Source organism: Staurois parvus, unplaced genomic scaffold (genome assembly GCF_062004578.1).
Source record: "Staurois parvus isolate SC_StPar_1 unplaced genomic scaffold, SC_StPar_1.0 ptg000948l, whole genome shotgun sequence".
NCBI classification, from domain to species: domain Eukaryota; kingdom Metazoa; phylum Chordata; class Amphibia; order Anura; family Ranidae; genus Staurois; species Staurois parvus.
Genome location: NW_028318744.1, coordinates 789618 through 816817, shown reverse-complemented (window position 1 = coordinate 816817; position 27200 = coordinate 789618). Strand labels below are relative to the sequence as shown.

General features: G+C 45.6%; 1 protein-coding gene across 1 annotated transcript in view; it reads right to left on the bottom strand.

Annotated features, from left to right (window-relative positions):
* LOC149441777 (Fc receptor-like protein 6) overlaps window positions 1–27200 on the bottom strand; it is a 180767-nt gene that overhangs the window by 152841 nt on the left and 726 nt on the right. The window lies entirely within an intron of this gene.

The window sequence follows — 27200 nt, the reverse complement described above, 5'->3', positions numbered from 1 at the left end:
TGTGAAGCAGAAAGTCAGTTTATTTAGCACAATCGGTCAATTGCAGCTTGCCGTTGGCTGGAAACTGTACGTTTATGTCACTGGAATGCACTAATCACCCAAAAATACTACCGCCACCCGGCGTGTAAATGGATCTAACTCTTTGAACGTACAATAGTGGTTGTGAAGCAGAAAGTCAGTTTATTTAGCACAATCGGTCAATTGCAGCTTGCCGTTGGCTGGAAACTGTATGTTTCTGTCACTGGAATGCACTAATCACCCAAAAAATATTACCGCCACCCGGCGTGTAAATGGATTTAACTCTTTGAACGTACAATAGTGGTTGTGAAGCAGAAAGTCAGTTTATTTAGCACAATCGGTCAATTGCAGCTTGCCGTTGGCTGGAAACTGTACGTTTATGTCACTGGAATGCACTAATCACCCAAAAAATATTACCGCCACCCGGCGTGTAAATGGATTTAACTCTTTGAACGTACAATGGTGGTTGTGAAGCAGAAAGTCAGTTTATTTAGCACAATCGGTCAATTGCAGCTTGCCGTTGGCTGGAAACTGTACGTTTATGTCACTGGAATGCACTAATCACCCAAAAAATATTACCGCCACCCGGCGTGTAAATGGATTTAACTCTTTGAACGTACAATAGTGGTTGTGAAGCAGAAAGTCAGTTTATTGTACACAATCGGTCAATTGCAGCTTGCCGTTGGCTGGAAACTGTACGTTTATGTCACTGGAATGCACTAATCACCCAAAAAATATTACCGCCACCCGGCGTGTAAATGGATCTAACTCTTTGAACGTACAATAGTGGTTGTGAAGCAGAAAGTCAGTTTATTTAGCACAATCGGTCAATTGCAGCTTGCCGTTGGCTGTAAACTGTACGTTTATGTCACTGGAATGCACTAATCACCCAAAAAATATTACCGCCACCCGGCGTGTAAATGGATCTAACTCTTTGAACGTACAATAGTGGTTGTGAAGCAGAAAGTCAGTTTATTTAGCACAATCGGTCAATTGCAGCTTGCCGTTGGCTGGAAACTGTACGTTTAGGTCACTGGAATGCACTAATCACCCAAAAAATATTACCGCCAGCCGGTGTGTAAATGGATTTAACTCTTTGAACGTACAATAGTGGTTGTGAAGCAGAAAGTCAGTTTATTGTACACAATCGGTCAATTGCAGCTTGCCGTTGGCTGTAAACTGTACGTTTATGTCACTGGAATGCACTAATCACCCAAAAAATATTACCGCCACCCGGCGTGTATATGGATTTAACTCTTTGAACGTACAATAGTGGTTGTGAAGCAGAAAGTCAGTTTATTTAGCACAATCGGTCAATTGCAGCTTGCCGTTGGCTGGAAACTGTACGTTTATGTCACTGGAATGCACTAATCACCCAAAAAATATTACCGCCACCCGGCGTGTAAATGGATCTAACTCTTTGAACGTACAATAGTGGTTGTGAAGCAGAAAGTCAGTTTATTGTACACAATCGGTCAATTGCAGCTTGCCGTTGGCTGGAAACTGTATGTTTCTGTCACTGGAATGCACTAATCACCCAAAAAATATTACCGCCACCCGGCGTGTAAATGGATTTAACTCTTTGAACGTACAATAGTGGTTGTGAAGCAGAAAGTCAGTTTATTTAGCACAATCGGTCAATTGCAGCTTGCCGTTGGCTGGAAACTGTACGTTTTATGTCACTGGAATGCACTAATCACCCAAAAAATATTACCGCCACCCGGCGTGTATATGGATTTAACTCTTTGAACGTACAATAGTGGTTGTGAAGCAGAAAGTCAGTTTATTTAGCACAATCGGTCAATTGCAGCTTGCCGTTGGCTGTAAACTGTACGTTTATGTCACTGGAATGCACTAATCACCCAAAAAATATTACCGCCAGCCGGCGTGTAAATGGATTTAACTCTTTGAACGTACAATAGTGGTTGTGAAGCAGAAAGTCAGTTTATTGTACACAATCGGTCAATTGCAGCTTGCCGTTGGCTGGAAACTGTACGTTTTATGTCACTGGAATGCACTAATCACCCAAAAAATATTACCGCCACCCGGCGTGTATATGGATTTAACTCTTTGAACGTACAATAGTGGTTGTGAAGCAGAAAGTCAGTTTATTTAGCACAATCGGTCAATTGCAGCTTGCCGTTGGCTGTAAACTGTACGTTTATGTCACTGGAATGCACTAATCACCCAAAAAATATTACCGCCAGCCGGCGTGTAAATGGATTTAACTCTTTGAACGTACAATAGTGGTTGTGAAGCAGAAAGTCAGTTTATTGTACACAATCGGTCAATTGCAGCTTGCCGTTGGCTGTAAACTGTACGTTTATGTCACTGGAATGCACTAATCACCCAAAAAATATTACCGCCACCCGGCGTGTATATGGATTTAACTCTTTGAACGTACAATAGTGGTTGTGAAGCAGAAAGTCAGTTTATTTAGCACAATCGGTCAATTGCAGCTTGCCGTTGGCTGGAAACTGTACGTTTATGTCACTGGAATGCACTAATCACCCAAAAAATATTACCGCCACCCGGCGTGTAAATGGATCTAACTCTTTGAACGTACAATAGTGGTTGTGAAGCAGAAAGTCAGTTTATTGTACACAATCGGTCAATTGCAGCTTGCCGTTGGCTGGAAACTGTACGTTTATGTCACTGGAATGCACTAATCACCCAAAAAATATTACCGCCACCCGGCGTGTAAATGGATCTAACTCTTTGAACGTACAATAGTGGTTGTGAAGCAGAAAGTCAGTTTATTTAGCACAATCGGTCAATTGCAGCTTGCCGTTGGCTGTAAACTGTACGTTTATGTCACTGGAATGCACTAATCACCCAAAAAATATTACCGCCACCCGGCGTGTAAATGGATCTAACTCTTTGAACGTACAATAGTGGTTGTGAAGCAGAAAGTCAGTTTATTTAGCACAATCGGTCAATTGCAGCTTGCCGTTGGCTGGAAACTGTACGTTTAGGTCACTGGAATGCACTAATCACCCAAAAAATATTACCGCCAGCCGGCGTGTAAATGGATTTAACTCTTTGAACGTACAATAGTGGTTGTGAAGCAGAAAGTCAGTTTATTGTACACAATCGGTCAATTGCAGCTTGCCGTTGGCTGTAAACTGTACGTTTATGTCACTGGAATGCACTAATCACCCAAAAAATATTACCGCCACCCGGCGTGTATATGGATTTAACTCTTTGAACGTACAATAGTGGTTGTGAAGCAGAAAGTCAGTTTATTTAGCACAATCGGTCAATTGCAGCTTGCCGTTGGCTGGAAACTGTACGTTTATGTCACTGGAATGCACTAATCACCCAAAAAATATTACCGCCACCCGGCGTGTAAATGGATCTAACTCTTTGAACGTACAATAGTGGTTGTGAAGCAGAAAGTCAGTTTATTGTACACAATCGGTCAATTGCAGCTTGCCGTTGGCTGGAAACTGTATGTTTCTGTCACTGGAATGCACTAATCACCCAAAAAATATTACCGCCACCCGGCGTGTAAATGGATTTAACTCTTTGAACGTACAATAGTGGTTGTGAAGCAGAAAGTCAGTTTATTTAGCACAATCGGTCAATTGCAGCTTGCCGTTGGCTGTAAACTGTACGTTTATGTCACTGGAATGCACTAATCACCCAAAAAATATTACCGCCAGCCGGCGTGTAAATGGATTTAACTCTTTGAACGTACAATAGTGGTTGTGAAGCAGAAAGTCAGTTTATTGTACACAATCGGTCAATTGCAGCTTGCCGTTGGCTGGAAACTGTACGTTTTATGTCACTGGAATGCACTAATCACCCAAAAAATATTACCGCCACCCGGCGTGTATATGGATTTAACTCTTTGAACGTACAATAGTGGTTGTGAAGCAGAAAGTCAGTTTATTTAGCACAATCGGTCAATTGCAGCTTGCCGTTGGCTGTAAACTGTACGTTTATGTCACTGGAATGCACTAATCACCCAAAAAATATTACCGCCAGCCGGCGTGTAAATGGATTTAACTCTTTGAACGTACAATAGTGGTTGTGAAGCAGAAAGTCAGTTTATTGTACACAATCGGTCAATTGCAGCTTGCCGTTGGCTGTAAACTGTACGTTTATGTCACTGGAATGCACTAATCACCCAAAAAATATTAACGCCACCCGGCGTGTATATGGATTTAACTCTTTGAACGTACAATAGTGGTTGTGAAGCAGAAAGTCAGTTTATTTAGCACAATCGGTCAATTGCAGCTTGCCGTTGGCTGGAAACTGTACGTTTATGTCACTGGAATGCACTAATCACCCAAAAAATATTACCGCCACCCGGCGTGTAAATGGATCTAACTCTTTGAACGTACAATAGTGGTTGTGAAGCAGAAAGTCAGTTTATTGTACACAATCGGTCAATTGCAGCTTGCCGTTGGCTGGAAACTGTACGTTTATGTCACTGGAATGCACTAATCACCCAAAAAATATTACCGCCACCCGGCGTGTAAATGGATCTAACTCTTTGAACGTACAATAGTGGTTGTGAAGCAGAAAGTCAGTTTATTTAGCACAATCGGTCAATTGCAGCTTGCCGTTGGCTGGAAACTGTACGTTTATGTCACTGGAATGCACTAATCACCCAAAAAATATTACCGCCACCCGGCGTGTATATGGATTTAACTCTTTGAACGTACAATAGTGGTTGTGAAGCAGAAAGTCAGTTTATTTAGCACAATCGGTCAATTGCAGCTTGCCGTTGGCTGGAAACTGTACGTTTATGTCACTGGAATGCACTAATCACCCAAAAAATATTACCGCCACCCGGCGTGTAAATGGATCTAACTCTTTGAACGTACAATAGTGGTTGTGAAGCAGAAAGTCAGTTTATTGTACACAATCGGTCAATTGCAGCTTGCCGTTGGCTGGAAACTGTATGTTTCTGTCACTGGAATGCACTAATCACCCAAAAAATATTACCGCCACCCGGCGTGTAAATGGATTTAACTCTTTGAACGTACAATAGTGGTTGTGAAGCAGAAAGTCAGTTTATTTAGCACAATCGGTCAATTGCAGCTTGCCGTTGGCTGTAAACTGTACGTTTATGTCACTGGAATGCACTAATCACCCAAAAAATATTACCGCCAGCCGGCGTGTAAATGGATTTAACTCTTTGAACGTACAATAGTGGTTGTGAAGCAGAAAGTCAGTTTATTGTACACAATCGGTCAATTGCAGCTTGCCGTTGGCTGTAAACTGTACGTTTATGTCACTGGAATGCACTAATCACCCAAAAAATATTACCGCCACCCGGCGTGTATATGGATTTAACTCTTTGAACGTACAATAGTGGTTGTGAAGCAGAAAGTCAGTTTATTTAGCACAATCGGTCAATTGCAGCTTGCCGTTGGCTGGAAACTGTACGTTTATGTCACTGGAATGCACTAATCACCCAAAAAATATTACCGCCACCCGGCGTGTAAATGGATCTAACTCTTTGAACGTACAATAGTGGTTGTGAAGCAGAAAGTCAGTTTATTGTACACAATCGGTCAATTGCAGCTTGCCGTTGGCTGGAAACTGTACGTTTATGTCACTGGAATGCACTAATCACCCAAAAAATATTACCGCCACCCGGCGTGTATATGGATTTAACTCTTTGAACGTACAATAGTGGTTGTGAAGCAGAAAGTCAGTTTATTTAGCACAATCGGTCAATTGCAGCTTGCCGTTGGCTGGAAACTGTACGTTTATGTCACTGGAATGCACTAATCACCCAAAAATACTACCGCCACCCGGCGTGTAAATGGATCTAACTCTTTGAACGTACAATAGTGGTTGTGAAGCAGAAAGTCAGTTTATTTAGCACAATCGGTCAATTGCAGCTTGCCGTTGGCTGGAAACTGTATGTTTCTGTCACTGGAATGCACTAATCACCCAAAAAATATTACCGCCACCCGGCGTGTAAATGGATTTAACTCTTTGAACGTACAATAGTGGTTGTGAAGCAGAAAGTCAGTTTATTTAGCACAATCGGTCAATTGCAGCTTGCCGTTGGCTGGAAACTGTACGTTTATGTCACTGGAATGCACTAATCACCCAAAAAATATTACCGCCACCCGGCGTGTAAATGGATTTAACTCTTTGAACGTACAATGGTGGTTGTGAAGCAGAAAGTCAGTTTATTTAGCACAATCGGTCAATTGCAGCTTGCCGTTGGCTGGAAACTGTACGTTTATGTCACTGGAATGCACTAATCACCCAAAAAATATTACCGCCACCCGGCGTGTAAATGGATTTAACTCTTTGAACGTACAATAGTGGTTGTGAAGCAGAAAGTCAGTTTATTGTACACAATCGGTCAATTGCAGCTTGCCGTTGGCTGGAAACTGTACGTTTATGTCACTGGAATGCACTAATCACCCAAAAAATATTACCGCCACCCGGCGTGTAAATGGATCTAACTCTTTGAACGTACAATAGTGGTTGTGAAGCAGAAAGTCAGTTTATTTAGCACAATCGGTCAATTGCAGCTTGCCGTTGGCTGTAAACTGTACGTTTATGTCACTGGAATGCACTAATCACCCAAAAAATATTACCGCCACCCGGCGTGTAAATGGATCTAACTCTTTGAACGTACAATAGTGGTTGTGAAGCAGAAAGTCAGTTTATTTAGCACAATCGGTCAATTGCAGCTTGCCGTTGGCTGGAAACTGTACGTTTAGGTCACTGGAATGCACTAATCACCCAAAAAATATTACCGCCAGCCGGCGTGTAAATGGATTTAACTCTTTGAACGTACAATAGTGGTTGTGAAGCAGAAAGTCAGTTTATTTAGCACAATCGGTCAATTGCAGCTTGCCGTTGGCTGTAAACTGTACGTTTATGTCACTGGAATGCACTAATCACCCAAAAAATATTACCGCCACCCGGCGTGTATATGGATTTAACTCTTTGAACGTACAATAGTGGTTGTGAAGCAGAAAGTCAGTTTATTTAGCACAATCGGTCAATTGCAGCTTGCCGTTGGCTGGAAACTGTACGTTTATGTCACTGGAATGCACTAATCACCCAAAAAATATTACCGCCACCCGGCGTGTAAATGGATCTAACTCTTTGAACGTACAATAGTGGTTGTGAAGCAGAAAGTCAGTTTATTGTACACAATCGGTCAATTGCAGCTTGCCGTTGGCTGGAAACTGTATGTTTCTGTCACTGGAATGCACTAATCACCCAAAAAATATTACCGCCACCCGGCGTGTAAATGGATTTAACTCTTTGAACGTACAATAGTGGTTGTGAAGCAGAAAGTCAGTTTATTTAGCACAATCGGTCAATTGCAGCTTGCCGTTGGCTGGAAACTGTACGTTTTATGTCACTGGAATGCACTAATCACCCAAAAAATATTACCGCCACCCGGCGTGTATATGGATTTAACTCTTTGAACGTACAATAGTGGTTGTGAAGCAGAAAGTCAGTTTATTTAGCACAATCGGTCAATTACAGCTTGCCGTTGGCTGTAAACTGTACGTTTATGTCACTGGAATGCACTAATCACCCAAAAAATATTACCGCCAGCCGGCGTGTAAATGGATTTAACTCTTTGAACGTACAATAGTGGTTGTGAAGCAGAAAGTCAGTTTATTGTACACAATCGGTCAATTGCAGCTTGCCGTTGGCTGGAAACTGTACGTTTTATGTCACTGGAATGCACTAATCACCCAAAAAATATTACCGCCACCCGGCGTGTATATGGATTTAACTCTTTGAACGTACAATAGTGGTTGTGAAGCAGAAAGTCAGTTTATTTAGCACAATCGGTCAATTGCAGCTTGCCGTTGGCTGTAAACTGTACGTTTATGTCACTGGAATGCACTAATCACCCAAAAAATATTACCGCCAGCCGGCGTGTAAATGGATTTAACTCTTTGAACGTACAATAGTGGTTGTGAAGCAGAAAGTCAGTTTATTGTACACAATCGGTCAATTGCAGCTTGCCGTTGGCTGTAAACTGTACGTTTATGTCACTGGAATGCACTAATCACCCAAAAAATATTACCGCCACCCGGCGTGTATATGGATTTAACTCTTTGAACGTACAATAGTGGTTGTGAAGCAGAAAGTCAGTTTATTTAGCACAATCGGTCAATTGCAGCTTGCCGTTGGCTGGAAACTGTACGTTTATGTCACTGGAATGCACTAATCACCCAAAAAATATTACCGCCACCCGGCGTGTAAATGGATCTAACTCTTTGAACGTACAATAGTGGTTGTGAAGCAGAAAGTCAGTTTATTGTACACAATCGGTCAATTGCAGCTTGCCGTTGGCTGGAAACTGTACGTTTATGTCACTGGAATGCACTAATCACCCAAAAAATATTACCGCCACCCGGCGTGTAAATGGATCTAACTCTTTGAACGTACAATAGTGGTTGTGAAGCAGAAAGTCAGTTTATTTAGCACAATCGGTCAATTGCAGCTTGCCGTTGGCTGTAAACTGTACGTTTATGTCACTGGAATGCACTAATCACCCAAAAAATATTACCGCCACCCGGCGTGTAAATGGATCTAACTCTTTGAACGTACAATAGTGGTTGTGAAGCAGAAAGTCAGTTTATTTAGCACAATCGGTCAATTGCAGCTTGCCGTTGGCTGGAAACTGTACGTTTAGGTCACTGGAATGCACTAATCACCCAAAAAATATTACCGCCAGCCGGCGTGTAAATGGATTTAACTCTTTGAACGTACAATAGTGGTTGTGAAGCAGAAAGTCAGTTTATTGTACACAATCGGTCAATTGCAGCTTGCCGTTGGCTGTAAACTGTACGTTTATGTCACTGGAATGCACTAATCACCCAAAAAATATTACCGCCACCCGGCGTGTATATGGATTTAACTCTTTGAACGTACAATAGTGGTTGTGAAGCAGAAAGTCAGTTTATTTAGCACAATCGGTCAATTGCAGCTTGCCGTTGGCTGGAAACTGTACGTTTATGTCACTGGAATGCACTAATCACCCAAAAAATATTACCGCCACCCGGCGTGTAAATGGATCTAACTCTTTGAACGTACAATAGTGGTTGTGAAGCAGAAAGTCAGTTTATTGTACACAATCGGTCAATTGCAGCTTGCCGTTGGCTGGAAACTGTATGTTTCTGTCACTGGAATGCACTAATCACCCAAAAAATATTACCGCCACCCGGCGTGTAAATGGATTTAACTCTTTGAACGTACAATAGTGGTTGTGAAGCAGAAAGTCAGTTTATTTAGCACAATCGGTCAATTGCAGCTTGCCGTTGGCTGTAAACTGTACGTTTATGTCACTGGAATGCACTAATCACCCAAAAAATATTACCGCCAGCCGGCGTGTAAATGGATTTAACTCTTTGAACGTACAATAGTGGTTGTGAAGCAGAAAGTCAGTTTATTGTACACAATCGGTCAATTGCAGCTTGCCGTTGGCTGTAAACTGTACGTTTATGTCACTGGAATGCACTAATCACCCAAAAAATATTACCGCCACCCGGCGTGTATATGGATTTAACTCTTTGAACGTACAATAGTGGTTGTGAAGCAGAAAGTCAGTTTATTTAGCACAATCGGTCAATTGCAGCTTGCCGTTGGCTGGAAACTGTACGTTTTTGTCACTGGAATGCACTAATCACCCAAAAAATATTACCGCCACCCGGCGTGTAAATGGATCTAACTCTTTGAACGTACAATAGTGGTTGTGAAGCAGAAAGTCAGTTTATTGTACACAATCGGTCAATTGCAGCTTGCCGTTGGCTGGAAACTGTACGTTTATGTCACTGGAATGCACTAATCACCCAAAAAATATTACCGCCACCCGGCGTGTAAATGGATCTAACTCTTTGAACGTACAATAGTGGTTGTGAAGCAGAAAGTCAGTTTATTTAGCACAATCGGTCAATTGCAGCTTGCCGTTGGCTGTAAACTGTACGTTTATGTCACTGGAATGCACTAATCACCCAAAAAATATTACCGCCACCCGGCGTGTAAATGGATCTAACTCTTTGAACGTACAATAGTGGTTGTGAAGCAGAAAGTCAGTTTATTTAGCACAATCGGTCAATTGCAGCTTGCCGTTGGCTGGAAACTGTACGTTTAGGTCACTGGAATGCACTAATCACCCAAAAAATATTACCGCCAGCCGGCGTGTAAATGGATTTAACTCTTTGAACGTACAATAGTGGTTGTGAAGCAGAAAGTCAGTTTATTGTACACAATCGGTCAATTGCAGCTTGCCGTTGGCTGTAAACTGTACGTTTATGTCACTGGAATGCACTAATCACCCAAAAAATATTACCGCCACCCGGCGTGTATATGGATTTAACTCTTTGAACGTACAATAGTGGTTGTGAAGCAGAAAGTCAGTTTATTTAGCACAATCGGTCAATTGCAGCTTGCCGTTGGCTGGAAACTGTACGTTTATGTCACTGGAATGCACTAATCACCCAAAAAATATTACCGCCACCCGGCGTGTAAATGGATCTAACTCTTTGAACGTACAATAGTGGTTGTGAAGCAGAAAGTCAGTTTATTTAGCACAATCGGTCAATTGCAGCTTGCCGTTGGCTGTAAACTGTACGTTTATGTCACTGGAATGCACTAATCACCCAAAAAATATTACCGCCAGCCGGCGTGTAAATGGATTTAACTCTTTGAACGTACAATAGTGGTTGTGAAGCAGAAAGTCAGTTTATTGTACACAATCGGTCAATTGCAGCTTGCCGTTGGCTGTAAACTGTACGTTTATGTCACTGGAATGCACTAATCACCCAAAAAATATTACCGCCAGCCGGCGTGTAAATGGATCTAACTCTTTGAACGTACAATAGTGGTTGTGAAGCAGAAAGTCAGTTTATTGTACACAATCGGTCAATTGCAGCTTGCCGTTGGCTGGAAACTGTACGTTTTATGTCACTGGAATGCACTAATCACCCAAAAAATATTACCGCCACCCGGCGTGTATATGGATTTAACTCTTTGAACATACAATAGTGGTTGTGAAGCAGAAAGTCAGTTTATTTAGCACAATCGGTCAATTGCAGCTTGCCGTTGGCTGTAAACTGTACGTTTATGTCACTGGAATGCACTAATCACCCAAAAAATATTACCGCCAGCCGGCGTGTAAATGGATTTAACTCTTTGAACGTACAATAGTGGTTGTGAAGCAGAAAGTCAGTTTATTGTACACAATCGGTCAATTGCAGCTTGCCGTTGGCTGTAAACTGTACGTTTATGTCACTGGAATGCACTAATCACCCAAAAAATATTACCGCCACCCGGCGTGTATATGGATTTAACTCTTTGAACGTACAATAGTGGTTGTGAAGCAGAAAGTCAGTTTATTTAGCACAATCGGTCAATTGCAGCTTGCCGTTGGCTGGAAACTGTACGTTTATGTCACTGGAATGCACTAATCACCCAAAAAATATTACCGCCACCCGGCGTGTAAATGGATCTAACTCTTTGAACGTACAATAGTGGTTGTGAAGCAGAAAGTCAGTTTATTGTACACAATCGGTCAATTGCAGCTTGCCGTTGGCTGGAAACTGTACGTTTATGTCACTGGAATGCACTAATCACCCAAAAAATATTACCGCCACCCGGCGTGTAAATGGATCTAACTCTTTGAACGTACAATAGTGGTTGTGAAGCAGAAAGTCAGTTTATTTAGCACAATCGGTCAATTGCAGCTTGCCGTTGGCTGTAAACTGTACGTTTATGTCACTGGAATGCACTAATCACCCAAAAAATATTACCGCCACCCGGCGTGTAAATGGATCTAACTCTTTGAACGTACAATAGTGGTTGTGAAGCAGAAAGTCAGTTTATTTAGCACAATCGGTCAATTGCAGCTTGCCGTTGGCTGGAAACTGTACGTTTAGGTCACTGGAATGCACTAATCACCCAAAAAATATTACCGCCAGCCGGCGTGTAAATGGATTTAACTCTTTGAACGTACAATAGTGGTTGTGAAGCAGAAAGTCAGTTTATTGTACACAATCGGTCAATTGCAGCTTGCCGTTGGCTGTAAACTGTACGTTTATGTCACTGGAATGCACTAATCACCCAAAAAATATTACCGCCACCCGGCGTGTATATGGATTTAACTCTTTGAACGTACAATAGTGGTTGTGAAGCAGAAAGTCAGTTTATTTAGCACAATCGGTCAATTGCAGCTTGCCGTTGGCTGGAAACTGTACGTTTATGTCACTGGAATGCACTAATCACCCAAAAAATATTACCGCCACCCGGCGTGTAAATGGATCTAACTCTTTGAACGTACAATAGTGGTTGTGAAGCAGAAAGTCAGTTTATTGTACACAATCGGTCAATTGCAGCTTGCCGTTGGCTGGAAACTGTATGTTTCTGTCACTGGAATGCACTAATCACCCAAAAAATATTACCGCCACCCGGCGTGTAAATGGATTTAACTCTTTGAACGTACAATAGTGGTTGTGAAGCAGAAAGTCAGTTTATTTAGCACAATCGGTCAATTGCAGCTTGCCGTTGGCTGTAAACTGTACGTTTATGTCACTGGAATGCACTAATCACCCAAAAAATATTACCGCCACCCGGCGTGTAAATGGATCTAACTCTTTGAACGTACAATAGTGGTTGTGAAGCAGAAAGTCAGTTTATTTAGCACAATCGGTCAATTGCAGCTTGCCGTTGGCTGGAAACTGTACGTTTAGGTCACTGGAATGCACTAATCACCCAAAAAATATTACCGCCAGCCGGCGTGTAAATGGATTTAACTCTTTGAACGTACAATAGTGGTTGTGAAGCAGAAAGTCAGTTTATTGTACACAATCGGTCAATTGCAGCTTGCCGTTGGCTGGAAACTGTACGTTTTATGTCACTGGAATGCACTAATCACCCAAAAAATATTACCGCCACCCGGCGTGTATATGGATTTAACTCTTTGAACGTACAATAGTGGTTGTGAAGCAGAAAGTCAGTTTATTTAGCACAATCGGTCAATTGCAGCTTGCCGTTGGCTGTAAACTGTACGTTTATGTCACTGGAATGCACTAATCACCCAAAAAATATTACCGCCAGCCGGCGTGTAAATGGATTTAACTCTTTGAACGTACAATAGTGGTTGTGAAGCAGAAAGTCAGTTTATTGTACACAATCGGTCAATTGCAGCTTGCCGTTGGCTGGAAACTGTACGTTTATGTCACTGGAATGCACTAATCACCCAAAAAATATTACCGCCAGCCGGCGTGTAAATGGATTTAACTCTTTGAACGTACAATAGTGGTTGTGAAGCAGAAAGTCAGTTTATTTAGCACAATCGGTCAATTGCAGCTTGCCGTTGCCTGGAAACTGTACGTTTATGTCACTGGAATGCACTAATCACCCAAAAAATATTACCGCCACCCGGCGTGTAAATGGATCTAACTCTTTGAACGTACAATAGTGGTTGTGAAGCAGAAAGTCAGTTTATTTAGCACAATCGGTCAATTGCAGCTTGCCGTTGGCTGGAAACTGTACGTTTATGTCACTGGAATGCACTAATCACCCAAAAAATATTACCGCTACCCGGCGTGTAAATGGATCTAACTCTTTGAACGTACAATAGTGGTTGTGAAGCAGAAAGTCAGTTTATTTAGCACAATCGGTCAATTGCAGCTTGCCGTTGGCTGTAAACTGTACGTTTATGTCACTGGAATGCACGAATCACCCAAAAAATATTACCGCCACCCGGCGTGTAAATGGATCTAACTCTTTGAACGTACAATAGTGGTTGTGAAGCAGAAAGTCAGTTTATTTAGCACAATCGGTCAATTGCAGCTTGCCGTTGGCTGGAAACTGTACGTTTAGGTCACTGGAATGCACTAATCACCCAAAAAATATTACCGCCAGCCGGTGTGTAAATGGATTTAACTCTTTGAACGTACAATAGTGGTTGTGAAGCAGAAAGTCAGTTTATTGTACACAATCGGTCAATTGCAGCTTGCCGTTGGCTGGAAACTGTACGTTTATGTCACTGGAATGCACTAATCACCCAAAAAATATTACCGCCAGCCGGCGTGTAAATGGATTTAACTCTTTGAACGTACAATAGTGGTTGTGAAGCAGAAAGTCAGTTTATTTAGCACAATCGGTCAATTGCAGCTTGCCGTTGGCTGGAAACTGTACGTTTATGTCACTGGAATGCACTAATCACCCAAAAAATATTACCGCCACCCGGCGTGTATATGGATTTAACTCTTTGAACGTACAATAGTGGTTGTGAAGCAGAAAGTCAGTTTATTTAGCACAATCGGTCAATTGCAGCTTGCCGTTGGCTGGAAACTGTACGTTTATGTCACTGGAATGCACTAATCACCCAAAAAATATTACCGCCACCCGGCGTGTAAATGGATCTAACTCTTTGAACGTACAATAGTGGTTGTGAAGCAGAAAGTCAGTTTATTGTACACAATCGGTCAATTGCAGCTTGCCGTTGGCTGGAAACTGTATGTTTCTGTCACTGGAATGCACTAATCACCCAAAAAATATTACCGCCACCCGGCGTGTAAATGGATTTAACTCTTTGAACGTACAATAGTGGTTGTGAAGCAGAAAGTCAGTTTATTTAGCACAATCGGTCAATTGCAGCTTGCCGTTGGCTGGAAACTGTACGTTTATGTCACTGGAATGCACTAATCACCCAAAAAATATTACCGCCACCCGGCGTGTAAATGGATCTAACTCTTTGAACGTACAATAGTGGTTGTGAAGCAGAAAGTCAGTTTATTGTACACAATCGGTCAATTGCAGCTTGCCGTTGGCTGTAAACTGTACGTTTATGTCACTGGAATGCACTAATCACCCAAAAAATATTACCGCCACCCGGCGTGTAAATGGATCTAACTCTTTGAACGTACAATAGTGGTTGTGAAGCAGAAAGTCAGTTTATTGTACACAATCGGTCAATTGCAGCTTGCCGTTGGCTGGAAACTGTACGTTTCTGTCACTGGAATGCACTAATCACCCAAAAAATATTACCGCCAGCCGGCGTGTAAATGGATTTAACTCTTTGAACGTACAATAGTGGCTGTGAAGCAGAAAGTCAGTTTATTTAGCACAATCGGTCAATTGCAGCTTGCCGTTGGCTGGAAACTGTACGTTTATGTCACTGGAATGCACTAATCACCCAAAAAATATTACCGCCACCCGGCGTGTAAATGGATCTAACTCTTTGAACGTACAATAGTGGTTGTGAAGCAGAAAGTCAGTTTATTTAGCACAATCGGTCAATTGCAGCTTGCCGTTGGCTGGAAACTGTATGTTTGTGTCACTGGAATGCACTAATCACCCAAAAAATATTACCACCAGCCGGCGTGTAAATGGATTTAACTCTTTGAACGTACAATAGTGGTTGTGAAGTAGAAAGTCAGTTTATTGTACACAATCGGTCAATTGCAGCTTGCCGTTGGCTGGAAACTGTACGTTTGTGTCACTGGAATGCACTAATCACCCAAAAAATATTACCGCCAGCCGGCGTGTAAATGGATTTAACTCTTTGAACGTACAATAGTGGTTGTGAAGCAGAAAGTCAGTTTATTTTGCACAATCGGCAAACTGCAGCACCAACTGTGCACGACAGCCACCAAAAAAAAAAGGGTGTATGTCACTTTAAATTTTCGATTCTTTGATAGCTGTGGCCCTAAGTAACGATTCTGTGTCCCTGAGTAACGATTCTGTGTCCCTGAGTAACGATTCTGTGTCCCTGAGTAACGATTCTGTGGCCCTAAAGTCTCTGTGGCCCTAACTCTGTCCCTTAATACACACAAGTCTGTCTCTCTTGAATGACCGGAGGCTAATGGAGAATTCTAAGATGGCCGCGATTTATAGCTCCACCATTACACAGTGCTGGCTGGCTGCTGATTGGCTAATGCGATCACATGTCATGAATGCATTATGGGTCAGCGCGCCTTGTCTGCGCGCCTTCCCAGAGATCCCCGCCCCATCTTCTCTGTCCATTTTCTCCGTCGCCACACATGTCGCCGCCATTTTTGGGAAAATTCGATTCGTGCAGCCGAAGTTTGCTAATCTTCGGATTCGTCGCGAATAGAATTTTTACAAATCTTCGGAACAAATTCCACTTCGTCATGTTCGATTCGCTCATCTCTAATTATTATTATTATTATACAGGATTTATATAGACTGAAAGAAGGAATTGAAGATTTGGTTATTAGCTGAAGGCAGGATAGGCTTCCCTGAAGAGAGAGGTTTTCAGAGATCGCCTATAAGTGGGCAGAGTAGGCGATAGTCTGATAGATTGGAGTAGAGAGCCCCAGAGGATGGGGGAGGCTCTGGAGAAGTCCTAGAGATGAGCATGGGAGGAGGAGACAATGGAGCTAGAGAGCAGGAGGTTGTGGGAGGAGCGGAGAGGACAGTTTGGGTGATATTTGGAGGCAAGATTGGTGATGTAATTTGGTGCAGAGTTATAAAAACAGTCGAATGCAGTGATTCTCGAAAGAAACGAAGGATAGAGAGGGAGGGTTAGGGAGGACTTGAAATGTGCTCAGTGAGGAGAGAAGCAAACCAACTCCACCACCTTTCTGACCACTGGGTCTGGGTGAGTGAGTCCAGAGAAGGCCTCCATAGGAAAGGGCTGTGGAAGAAGCAGAATCTGATGCTTGAAGCCAGGTTTCTGTAATTGCTAGTAGGTTAACCTCCCTGGAGGTATTCCCGAGTGTAGCTCAAGGTAAAGTTTCAGTGCCACAAGCGGTAACATCGAGCTACACTCGGGAATACCCTGCAGCGCTGCTCCGGGATCTGTTCTTCACTTACCATGTCCTGCGCTCCCGCGATGTCCCTCCTGCAGTGTCCCCTGTAATGTCCTCCGGCAGATTCCGGCATCTGTCTTCTGGGTTCCGTCCCCTGCAACGTCGGGACGTACGGGGGACGGAACTGGCAGGAAATTTGAAAGTTGTAAAAGTGACATTCACTAAATTCACTAAAATCACATAGTAAAACATTCCTGTATCAAACCATTTCACATACATGTTGGCCCGAGTGCTTTGTCCGGCGCCCTGCCTGCATTTTTACTGTTCTTTCTGCCTGGAAACTGAGAAACGTCCATGGCATCCAAAAAGCGTCCCTTTAGGTCAAAAGCGGTTTTAGACCGGCTAGAGAACAGCGATAGTAAATCAGAACCACTTGCAGAATTGAGTGATAATGATTCGTGGGGGAAATTCCTCATCAGACACTGAAAACGATTTTGCAACTTTGCTCAGTAATATGTGAACTTGGCGCTATATTTCAAATTTCAGTGTTTTTGGTTTGATTATATTATTGAATTAAATTTATTATTATTATATTATTATTTTTTATGATTATTTATTAAATTATAATTTATGATTTCGTGTTTCAAATTTTATCATACCCGGTAGAGATGAGCGAATTATTCAAAAATTTGATTCGGCTGATTCGCCGAATTCGCGGAATAAATTCGATTCGAGTCGAATATATTCGCTGCGAATTTAACTTATAAAAAGGGTGTTTCTAGGCTTCAGAGAGCCTTTATATTAGTGCTGAACACTGTACCTTTAATTTAAATGCCCTTGGAGTCTGCTGGGGAAGAGAAATAATACTGACAGTCAGTATGACATGCAGATGAGTGCCGTCGATCTTAGAATCACCGCACACTTCACTCATTTGGGCAGTCACGGGGCCAAAACCAGAGTGTGGAGCCACAGTGTGGCGGTGGAGGCAGCAGCAATGGGAGGCCATACAGCACCCTATGACAAAATGGAACCCACCAGCAGGGTGAGGAGACCTGAAAGTGGCACATGGCAGAGTGTGGCGATGGAGACAGCAGCAATGGGAGGCCGTACAGGGACCCATGACACACTCTGGACCTGGCAGCAGCATGAGGAGGCGGTACAGGGGCCCATAACAGATTACGGGCCTGGCAGCAGCATGAAGAGTCGGTACGGGGGCCCATGGCAGATTACGGGCCTGGCAGCAGCATGAGGAGGCGGTACAGGGGCCCATGGCAGAGTGGCGGAGCGTAAGCAGCTAAAATTGAAGGCCATACAGAGGCCCATGTTAAAAAGTCCCCCCAGCAGCAGCGTGGGGAGACGACTATCAAGAGTCCAATGGCAGAGTGGCGGAGCAGAAGCAGCTTCAATTGAAGGCCATACACAGGCCTAGGTTAAAAAGCGGAAGCCGTCAGCAGCGTGAGCAGACGACAGAGGCACATGGCGCAGGGTGGCGGTGGAGGCAGCAGCAATGGAAGGCCATACAGCACCCTATCACAAAATGGAACCCACCAACAGTGTAAGGAGACCTGAAAGTGGCACATGGCGCAGGGTGGTGGTGGAGGCAGCAGTATTCGGAAGACATACACAGGACTAGTTTAAAAAGCGGAAACCGTCAGCAGCGTGAGCAGACGACAGAGGCACATGGCGCAGGGTGGCGGTGGATGCAGCAGTATTCGGAAGCCAAACACAGGCCTCGGTTAAAAAGCGGAAGCCGTCAGCAGCGTGAGCAGACGACAGAGGCACATGGCGCAGGGTGGCGGTGGAGGCAGCAGTATTCGGAAGCCATACACAGGCCTCGGTTAAAAAGCGGAAGCCGTTAGCAGCGTGAGCAGACGACAGAGGCACATGGCGCAGGGTGGCGGTGGAGGCAGCAGCAATGGAAGGCCATACAGCACCCTATCACAAAATGGAACCCACCAACAGTGTAAGGAGACCTGAAAGTGGCACATGGCAGAGTCTGGCGATGAAGTCAGCAGCAATGGGAGGCCGTACAGGGACCCATGACACACTCTGGACCTGGCAGCAGCATGAGGAGGCGGTACAGGGGCCCATGACAGATTACGGCCTGGCAGCAGCATGAGGAGTCGGTACGGGGGCCCATGGCAGATTACGGGCCTGGCAGCAGCATGAGGAGGCGGTACAGGGGCCCATGGCAGAGTGGCGGAGCGTAAGCAGCTAAAATTGAAGGCCATACAGAGGCCTATGTTAAAAAGTCCCCCCAGCAGCAGCGTGGGGAGACGACTATCAAGAGTCCAATGGCTGAGTGGCGATCCGGGAAGTCAGCGTTGTGATTGCAGATGCAATGCAGAAATTTTATGAGGTAATGCCGTGGGTGCGAAGAAGATCATATACCGTCGTACTTCCATCCATAAGACCTATGTAGTCAGTTGGTCTCCGCCTTTCTGCGCCAACGTCCATCCTCAGCATGCTCGGTTGCTTGCATAGCGACAGCCGAATAATAACCATCAGACAGAGGGATGACTTTTGGCTGTCCACCTTGTTGGACCCTCGCTACCGTTCAAAAATGGTGGCCTTTTTCACACCTGCTGAGAGGGAGGCCAAAATAAAGTACTATAAAAACCACCTATGTAGTCAGTTGGTCTCTGCCTTTCTGCGCCAACGTCCATCCTCAGACACTGTGGGCCCTGTGCGCTCGCGTTCCGCTGCCATGGCAGCAGGGGAGGGGTGGGGTGGTAGGAGCAGTGGCAGCTCCACCAGCAGCGCCTGCCTCAGTCTGCAGTCGATGATGAGTAGCTTTCTTCACCAGCGCAGTGAGGAAACTACTAACCAGCCGCAGCAGCAGCAGCATCAGGTGGACCTGGAGCAGGACCTCAAACAACAGGCTTGGGCCTACTTGGACAGCACCCTGCCAACCGAGGTAGACAATCCCCTTGACTACTGGGCAACGAAACTTGACCTTTGGCCCCAACTAGCTGAATTTGCCCTTGAAAGGCTGTCATGCCCGGCCAGTAGCGTGGCATCGGAACGCGTGTTTAGTGCGGCAGGAGGTTTGGCCCCCTCCTGTTTCTTACATTGTTAACTTGTTGTATCGGTCACGGTTTGTCCACATGTTTGGTTGTCTTGTTAAGATTTTCTGTAGTGTACACAGTTACGCTTGACTTGTCGACTTTCCACAATCTACTAAGGTATAGCATCGCATCAAAGGGCTTTTTTTTTTTTTTGGTCTAAACCATTTCTTATAATGTCAATTTGTAGGATACGCCGCTGTAAGGCGACCTACTTTTTTTGTCACTGTGTAGACATCTATTTATAGGCCGATGTTTGGCCAGAAAGATATATTTAGTAATAACCTAGCCGTTCAAGCCGCTCACTGAACACCTCGGGAATTGCTTTGTATATCTGTCACCTTAGGGGCCGCTGTCTGGCGACATAATTTTTTGTCACTGTGTAGACATCTATTTATAGGCCGATGTTTGGCCACAAACCGTGACCGATACAACAAGTTAACAATGTAAGAAACAGGAGGGGGCCAAACCGTGGCCAATAAATAAACAGTCCACCTCATTGATGAGATGGACAACACGTGTCAAATAAATATTTAAAAAATTGCTATTCCATCGGTCTGGAACTGGTCGACTATAAATAATTAAAAAGTTTAAATTCATGTGACAGTCGTCCAGCGACGTATAAATAATTCAAAAACACCAATTCATGAGGGGCCCGACCAGCAGAGTATAAGTCATTAAAAAGGTTCAATTCATGTGACGGTCGTCCAGCGAAGTATAAATAATTTAAAAACCCCAATTCATGAGGGGCCCGACCTGCAGAGTATAAGTCATTAAAAATGTGCAAAACATGAGTCGGCCGACCATCAGCCTCTCAATAAAATATATATACAAATGTACGGATCAGGTGGAGGTCTTCCATTTGTCCCTAATAACATGTTTGGGGCATGATTCATGGCGGATTTAGTCAGTTGTGTCAGGAACTGGTGGTTGGAAATCCAGACTAATCCACGCCTGATTCATTTTCACAAACGTGAGTCTCTCCACACTTTGGGTGGACAGTCGTGTCCTCCGTGGAGTTACAATACCTCCTGCCGCACTAAACACGCGCTCCGATGCCACGCTACTGGCCGGGCATGACAGCCTTTCAAGGGCAAATTCAGCTAGTTGGGGCCAAAGGTCAAGTTTCGTTGCCCAGTAGTCAAGGGGATTGTCTACCTCGGTTGGCAGGGTGCTGTCCAAGTAGGCCCAAGCCTGTTGTTTGAGGTCCTGCTCCAGGTCCACCTGATGCTGCTGCTGCTGCGGCTGGTTAGTAGTTTCCTCACTGCGCTGGTGAAGAAAGCTACTCATCATCGACTGCAGACTGAGGCAGGCGCTGCTGGTGGAGCTGCCACTGCTCCTACCACCCCACCCCTCCCCTGCTGCCATGGCAGCGGAACGCGAGCGCACAGGGCCCACAGTGTCTGAGGATGGACGTTGGCGCAGAAAGGCAGAGACCAACTGACTACATAGGTGGTTTTTATAGTACTTTATTTTGGCCTCCCTCTCAGCAGGTGTGAAAAAGGCCACCATTTTTGAACGGTAGCGAGGGTCCAACAAGGTGGACAGCCAAAAGTCATCCCTCTGTCTGATGGTTATTATTCGGCTGTCGCTATGCAAGCAACCGAGCATGCTATGGGCCATTTGTGCCAAGGAATGCGAGGGACTCCCTGCCTCCATCTCCACAGCATACTGCCACGGTGCGTATGGGTCCTCTGTCTCCTCCTCCTCCTCTACCAGATGCTCCTGCTCCTCCACTCCTGTCCGCTGAGTGGAAAAAACACCCATTTCACTCAATAATTCCTGAGCACCAATTTCCTCCTCTACCTCCTCCTCTTCTTCCTGTCCTGCCCCCACAGGGGTCATGTGGCGTTGAGATCTGTGCGCCACGTCTACCGCACCCTGACCAGCCATTGTTAACAGCATTTGTTCCAGGACGTGCAACAGAGGAATGACGTTGTTCATCCCATAGTCCTGCCGACTCACGAATAGCGTGGCCTCCTCAAAGGGCCTGAGCAAGCGGCAGGTGTCACGCATGAGCTGCCAATGGCTGACATCTAAGTTACACAGGGGAGTACCTTTATCCGCTTGTAACATCAGGAAATCGGTGATGGCCTTTCGCTGTTCGTAAAGGCGGTCTAACATATGTAGGGTTGAATTCCACCTTGTTGCAACGTCGCAGATCAGGCGATGCTGTGGAATTCCGTTCTGCCGCTGCAGCTCAAGGAGGGTGTGCTTTGCGGTGTAGGAATGGCTGAAATGCATGCAAAGTTTACGTGACATTTTAAGGATGTCTTGCAGTGGGATGGTGGATTTTAGGAACCGCTTGACAACCAGATTGAACACGTGAGCCATGCATGGCGCATGGCACAACCTTCCTTGACGCAGAGCAGACACCATGTTCTTTCCGTTGTCGGTCAACATGGTTCCGATTTTCAGTTTGCGCGGAGACAGCCATCTGTCGATTTCTCTGTTCATTACACTCAGAAGTTCCTCCCCTGTGTGACTACGTTCGCCAAGGCATACCAGGTGCAGCACAGCGTGACACCGTTGCGCCCTGCACATGTGATATGCCGGTCGGGTAATGGGACTTGGCACGGGGGTGGCGGCTGAGGACACGGCGGAAGAAGAGGTGGTAGAGGCGGACATCTTTGCTGGACCAAGGACGTGCAAACGTGGAGGCAAAAGCGGCGTGACCTGTCCAAGTTGCTGGTGCGGCTGTGCCGGCACCACGTTCACCCAGTGGGCCGTAAATGACATGTACTGTCCCTGACCGTAGTTACAGCTCCACACGTTGGCGCTGCCGTGCACTTTGGCAGAGACCGACATGCTCAAAGACTGGCCCACCATCTCTTCTACATGTGAATGCAGGGCTGGCACTGCCTTTTTGGTGAAGAAATGCCGGCTTGGCACTCTCCACCGCGGCTCGGCACAAGCCATCACTTCTCGGAAAGGTGCTGAGTCCACCACTTGGAAAGGGAGGGACTGCAGCACCAGCAACTTGGACAGGAGGACGTTCAGCTTCTGCACCGTCGGGTGCGTGCTCGCAAACTGTTGTCTCTTGGAAACGGATTTCAAGAAAGACTGCTGACAGAATCCGTGAAGAGGAGTAGCAGGAGAAGGAGCATCTGAACGAGCGGAAGATGCCAACGAGCGACAACTCCCCTCAGCAGAGGTGTTGGAGCCTTGACTGGCTGATAGAGGGCGATTGACGTCGGGTGACGGAGCAAGTAACGGAGCGGGTGATGGAGCGGGGGCTGGGGCAGGCAGAACCGCCGTATCTTTATCACGGTTTTCCCAGGCCACCGAATGGCGACGCTGCATATGCTGACGCAACGCTGTAGTCCCAACATGGGCCCCCTGGCCACGCTAGACTTTCTGGCCACATAGTCGACATACGGCTACGTTTACTTCCTCGGGCGGCTTGACGAAAAATTGCCACACCGCCGAGAAGGAAACTTTGCCCCCGCTACTCCTCACTGGCTGACTGCTACTTCCTCCGTGCACACCGGCACCACTACTGGCCGTGGTGGTAGGCTGCAGTGGAGCTGGTGCTCTCCTCCGTGGCCGTTTGGCTCCACTGACACTGCTGCGACCCTGCTGCCTCCTGGGCAACCCACCGACTGTTTTGCTCGCTGGCAAGCTGGCACCCTCTTCTCCTGATGATGCGGAAGCAATAGCCTGATGACGACGAGGCAGCCAAGTGCGATCAGCCTCATCATCATCAATTAGGGTCTCCGCGTCACTACTAGCCCCCTCGGCTGCGTGTGGGTCAGGAGACAGACCTGTCTCTAGACCGGCTACCGAGCCACTCTCCTCGCCAGTACTTCTTCGCCTGGCTGCTGAAGAGGCGGATGTCTCCCCCCCATTCCTGACCGCCCTCTGTTAGCTCTTCCTCACTGTACAGTGGGGCTGAGCCCACAGCATGCGATACTTCCCTTGGTGAGGGAACACCAAAGGACAGGGGCAGGTCGAGGACACGTGATTTCAGTGGGCTTGCTCCCGGGCCATGCCAACTAACGGTTGTGTCTGACGTACCCACCGACCGTTGGCTGTAGGTGTCAGAGGTGACCTGGGAAGAGGAAGATGACCGAGTCAACCAATCGATGACGGCAGGGTTGTCGGTGGAGACACGACCGCTGGATGACACCGGGAGCACTGGCCTCTGGCTGCGACTAGTGCTGCCTCGACCCCTTCCTCTGCTGCCACGTCTGCTCGCTCCTGAAACATTGCCTCCTCTGCCACTCCTCTGCATGTTGTCTGACATACTCTTTAATTCAATAAGCACCCCAAAAATAAAACCGGATTTAACTCTTTGAACGTACAATAGTGGTTGTGAAGCAGAAAGTCAGTTTATTTAGCACAATCGGTCAATTGAAGCTTGCCGTTGGCTGTAAACTGTACGTTTATGTCACTGGAATGCACTAATCACCCAAAAAATATTACCGCCACCCGGCGTGTATATGGATTTAACTCTTTGAATGTACAATAGTGGTTGTGAAGCAGAAAGTCAGTTTATTGTACACAATCGGTCAATTGCAGCTTGCCGTTGGCTGGAAACTGTACGTTTAGGTCACTGGAATGCACTAATCACCCAAAAAATATTACCGCCAGCCGGCGTGTAAATGGATCTAACTCTTTGAACGTACAATAGTGGTTGTGAAGCAGAAAGTCAGTTTATTTTGCACAATCGGTCAATTGCAGCTTGCCGTTGGCTGGAAACTGTACGTTTGTGTCACTGGAATGCACTAATCACCCAAAAAATATTACCGCCAGCCGGCGTGTAAATGGATTTAACTCTTTGAACGTACAATAGTGGTTGTGAAGCAGAAAGTCAGTTTATTTTGCACAATCGGCAAACTGCAGCACCAACTGTGCACGACAGCCACCAAAAAAAAAAAGGGTGTATGTCACTTTAAATTTTCGATTCTTTGATAGCTGTGGCCCTAAGTCACGATTCTGTGTCCCTGAGTAACGATTCTGTGTCCCTGAGTAACGATTCTGTGTCCCTGAGTAACAATTCTGTGTCCCTGAGTAACGATTCTGTGGCCCTAAAGTCACAATTCTGTGTCCCTGAGTAACGATTCTGTGTCCCTGAGTAACGATTCTGTGGCCCTAAAGTCTCTGTGGCCCTAACTCTGTCCCTTCATACACACAGGTCTGTCTCTCTTGAATGACCGGAGGCTAATGGAGAATTCTAAGATGGCCGCGATTTATAGCTCCACCATTACACAGTGCTGGCTGCTGATTGGCTAATGCGATCACATGTCATGAATGAATGCATTATGGGTCAGCGCGCCTTGTCTGCGCGCCTTCCCAGAGATCCCCGCTCCATCGCCACACATGTCGCCGCCATTTTTGGGAAAATTCGATTCGTGCATCCCAAGTTTGCTAATCTTCGGATTCGTCGCGAATCGAATTTTTCCCAATCTTCGAAACGAATTCCACTTCGTCATGTTCGATCCGCTCATCTCTAATACCCGGGATGTTTCCTAGACTCTTGTTCGGACAGATTTCAGTGAGTTATTCCTAAAAATTACAGGTCTACAATAGAAAAAATACATATTTCCATGCAAAAAAAATGTACCGCTTTGAGCACAGAAATATGGACATAATCAGACCGCTAGGGAGGCTACGGTCATGGACAGAGGTGAGCTTATTACAGACAGAGCGGGTATTCCAGAGTGCACATGAAAAAGGGAGGGTGGTTTTTAGGAGTACTGGGACAGAGATTAAATTGAGTGGATTACGGCTATTCCTGGAGGAAGGGGGGTTCCTGGTGTGGGGGTGAGATACTGGAGGACCATGGTTTAGGGAGATATCCCCAGAGGTTAGGAGAAGAAGGAGGGTGCCTGGTGTGAGGGTGAGATACTGGAGGACCAAGGTTTGGGGGATATCCCCAGAGGTAGGAGAAGGAGGATGCCTGGTGGGGTGAGATACTGGAGGACCAGGGTTTGGGGAGATATCCCCAGAGGTTAGGAGAAGAAGGAGGGTGAGGAAAGTAAGGTGGGAATGGGATGTATGTGAGGGCACATGCCTTCCTGTCTTGGTGTTTGGGTCAGCAGGTGAGTAAAGTATCAGCAGGAGATGATGAGAGCAGTAGTATGGAGATGGTAGCAGTGAGGGAGAGATGTATAAGCTTTGAGGTGGAGCAGAGGGGTAAAGAAACGAGATTTTGAGAACAGAGGATAGTAATATGAAAAGGAGGAGTAGAGGTGGCATATTAAAAGATACATGGAGTAGGACTCAGACTTGTAGGAGATGTTTCCCGGGGTGTTTGCTTGCAGTCCATCCAGTGTGCAGTAGAGTTCTTTGTTGTATCTTCCAGCTTCTTGAGTTATCCTGCTTTAGATAAACTGTTGTGTTCAGCTGCTGCTTCACACTCCAGCAGAAAATGCACTCACACAGGAAAAATGCCGGTTGGTACTTAGATTCCACACCTCGGATGATCCCACTCCTTCACCACGGTGACCTGCCTGTGTACCTATCCTGCTGGTTTCAGGTGAGCCTTTCCACTGCTATAGTAACTGGTCTTCGAGCCTGACCCCTGATCGTAACAAAATGGTTTCCTTGTACATGATTGGGTATTCTTTGCAAAGAGAAATTTTACCACATTCTTGAATTAAATACATTTTTAGTATTTCCTCCTCCCCATGCTCCTCCCCCTCACCTTTCCATCAAGATCAATAATACAACTATCAGTGCCTCCCCTCATGCCAGGGTACTGGGTGTAATCCTAGACTCTGACCTGCTCTTTCAGGCCCTTATACACTATATTGCCAAAGTATTGGGATGCCTGTCTTTACACACACATGAACTTCCAGTCTTAGTCCGTAGGGTTCAATATTGAGTTCCCGCCCTTTGCAGCTATAACAGCTTCAACTCTTCTGGGAAGGCCGTCCACAAGGTTTAGGATGGTGTCTATGGGAAGGTTGGACCATTCTTCCAGAAGCACATTTGTCAGGTCAGGCACTGATGTCGGGGGAGGAGGCCTGGCTCGCAGTCTCCACTCTAATTCAGCCCAAAGGTCTTCTATCGGGTTGAGGTCAGGACTCTGTGCAGGCCAGTCAAGTTCCTCCACCCCAAACTGGCTCCTCCATGTCTTTATGGACCTTGCTTTGTGCGCTGGTGTGCAGTCATGTTAGAACAGGAAAGTGCAATCCCCAAACTCCTCCCACAAAGTTGGGAGCATGAAATTGTCCAAAATGTCTTGGTATGCTGCTGCCTTAAGAATTCCCATCACTGGAACTAGGGGGCCAAGCCCAACCACTGAAAAACAACCCCACACCATAATCCCTCCTCCACCAAACTTTACACTGGAACACCTGAATCCAATGATTTGGAGGGGTGTCCCAATACTTTTGGCAATATAGTGTAGCTGTTGAAATCTTGCTGCCTTCACCTCTGT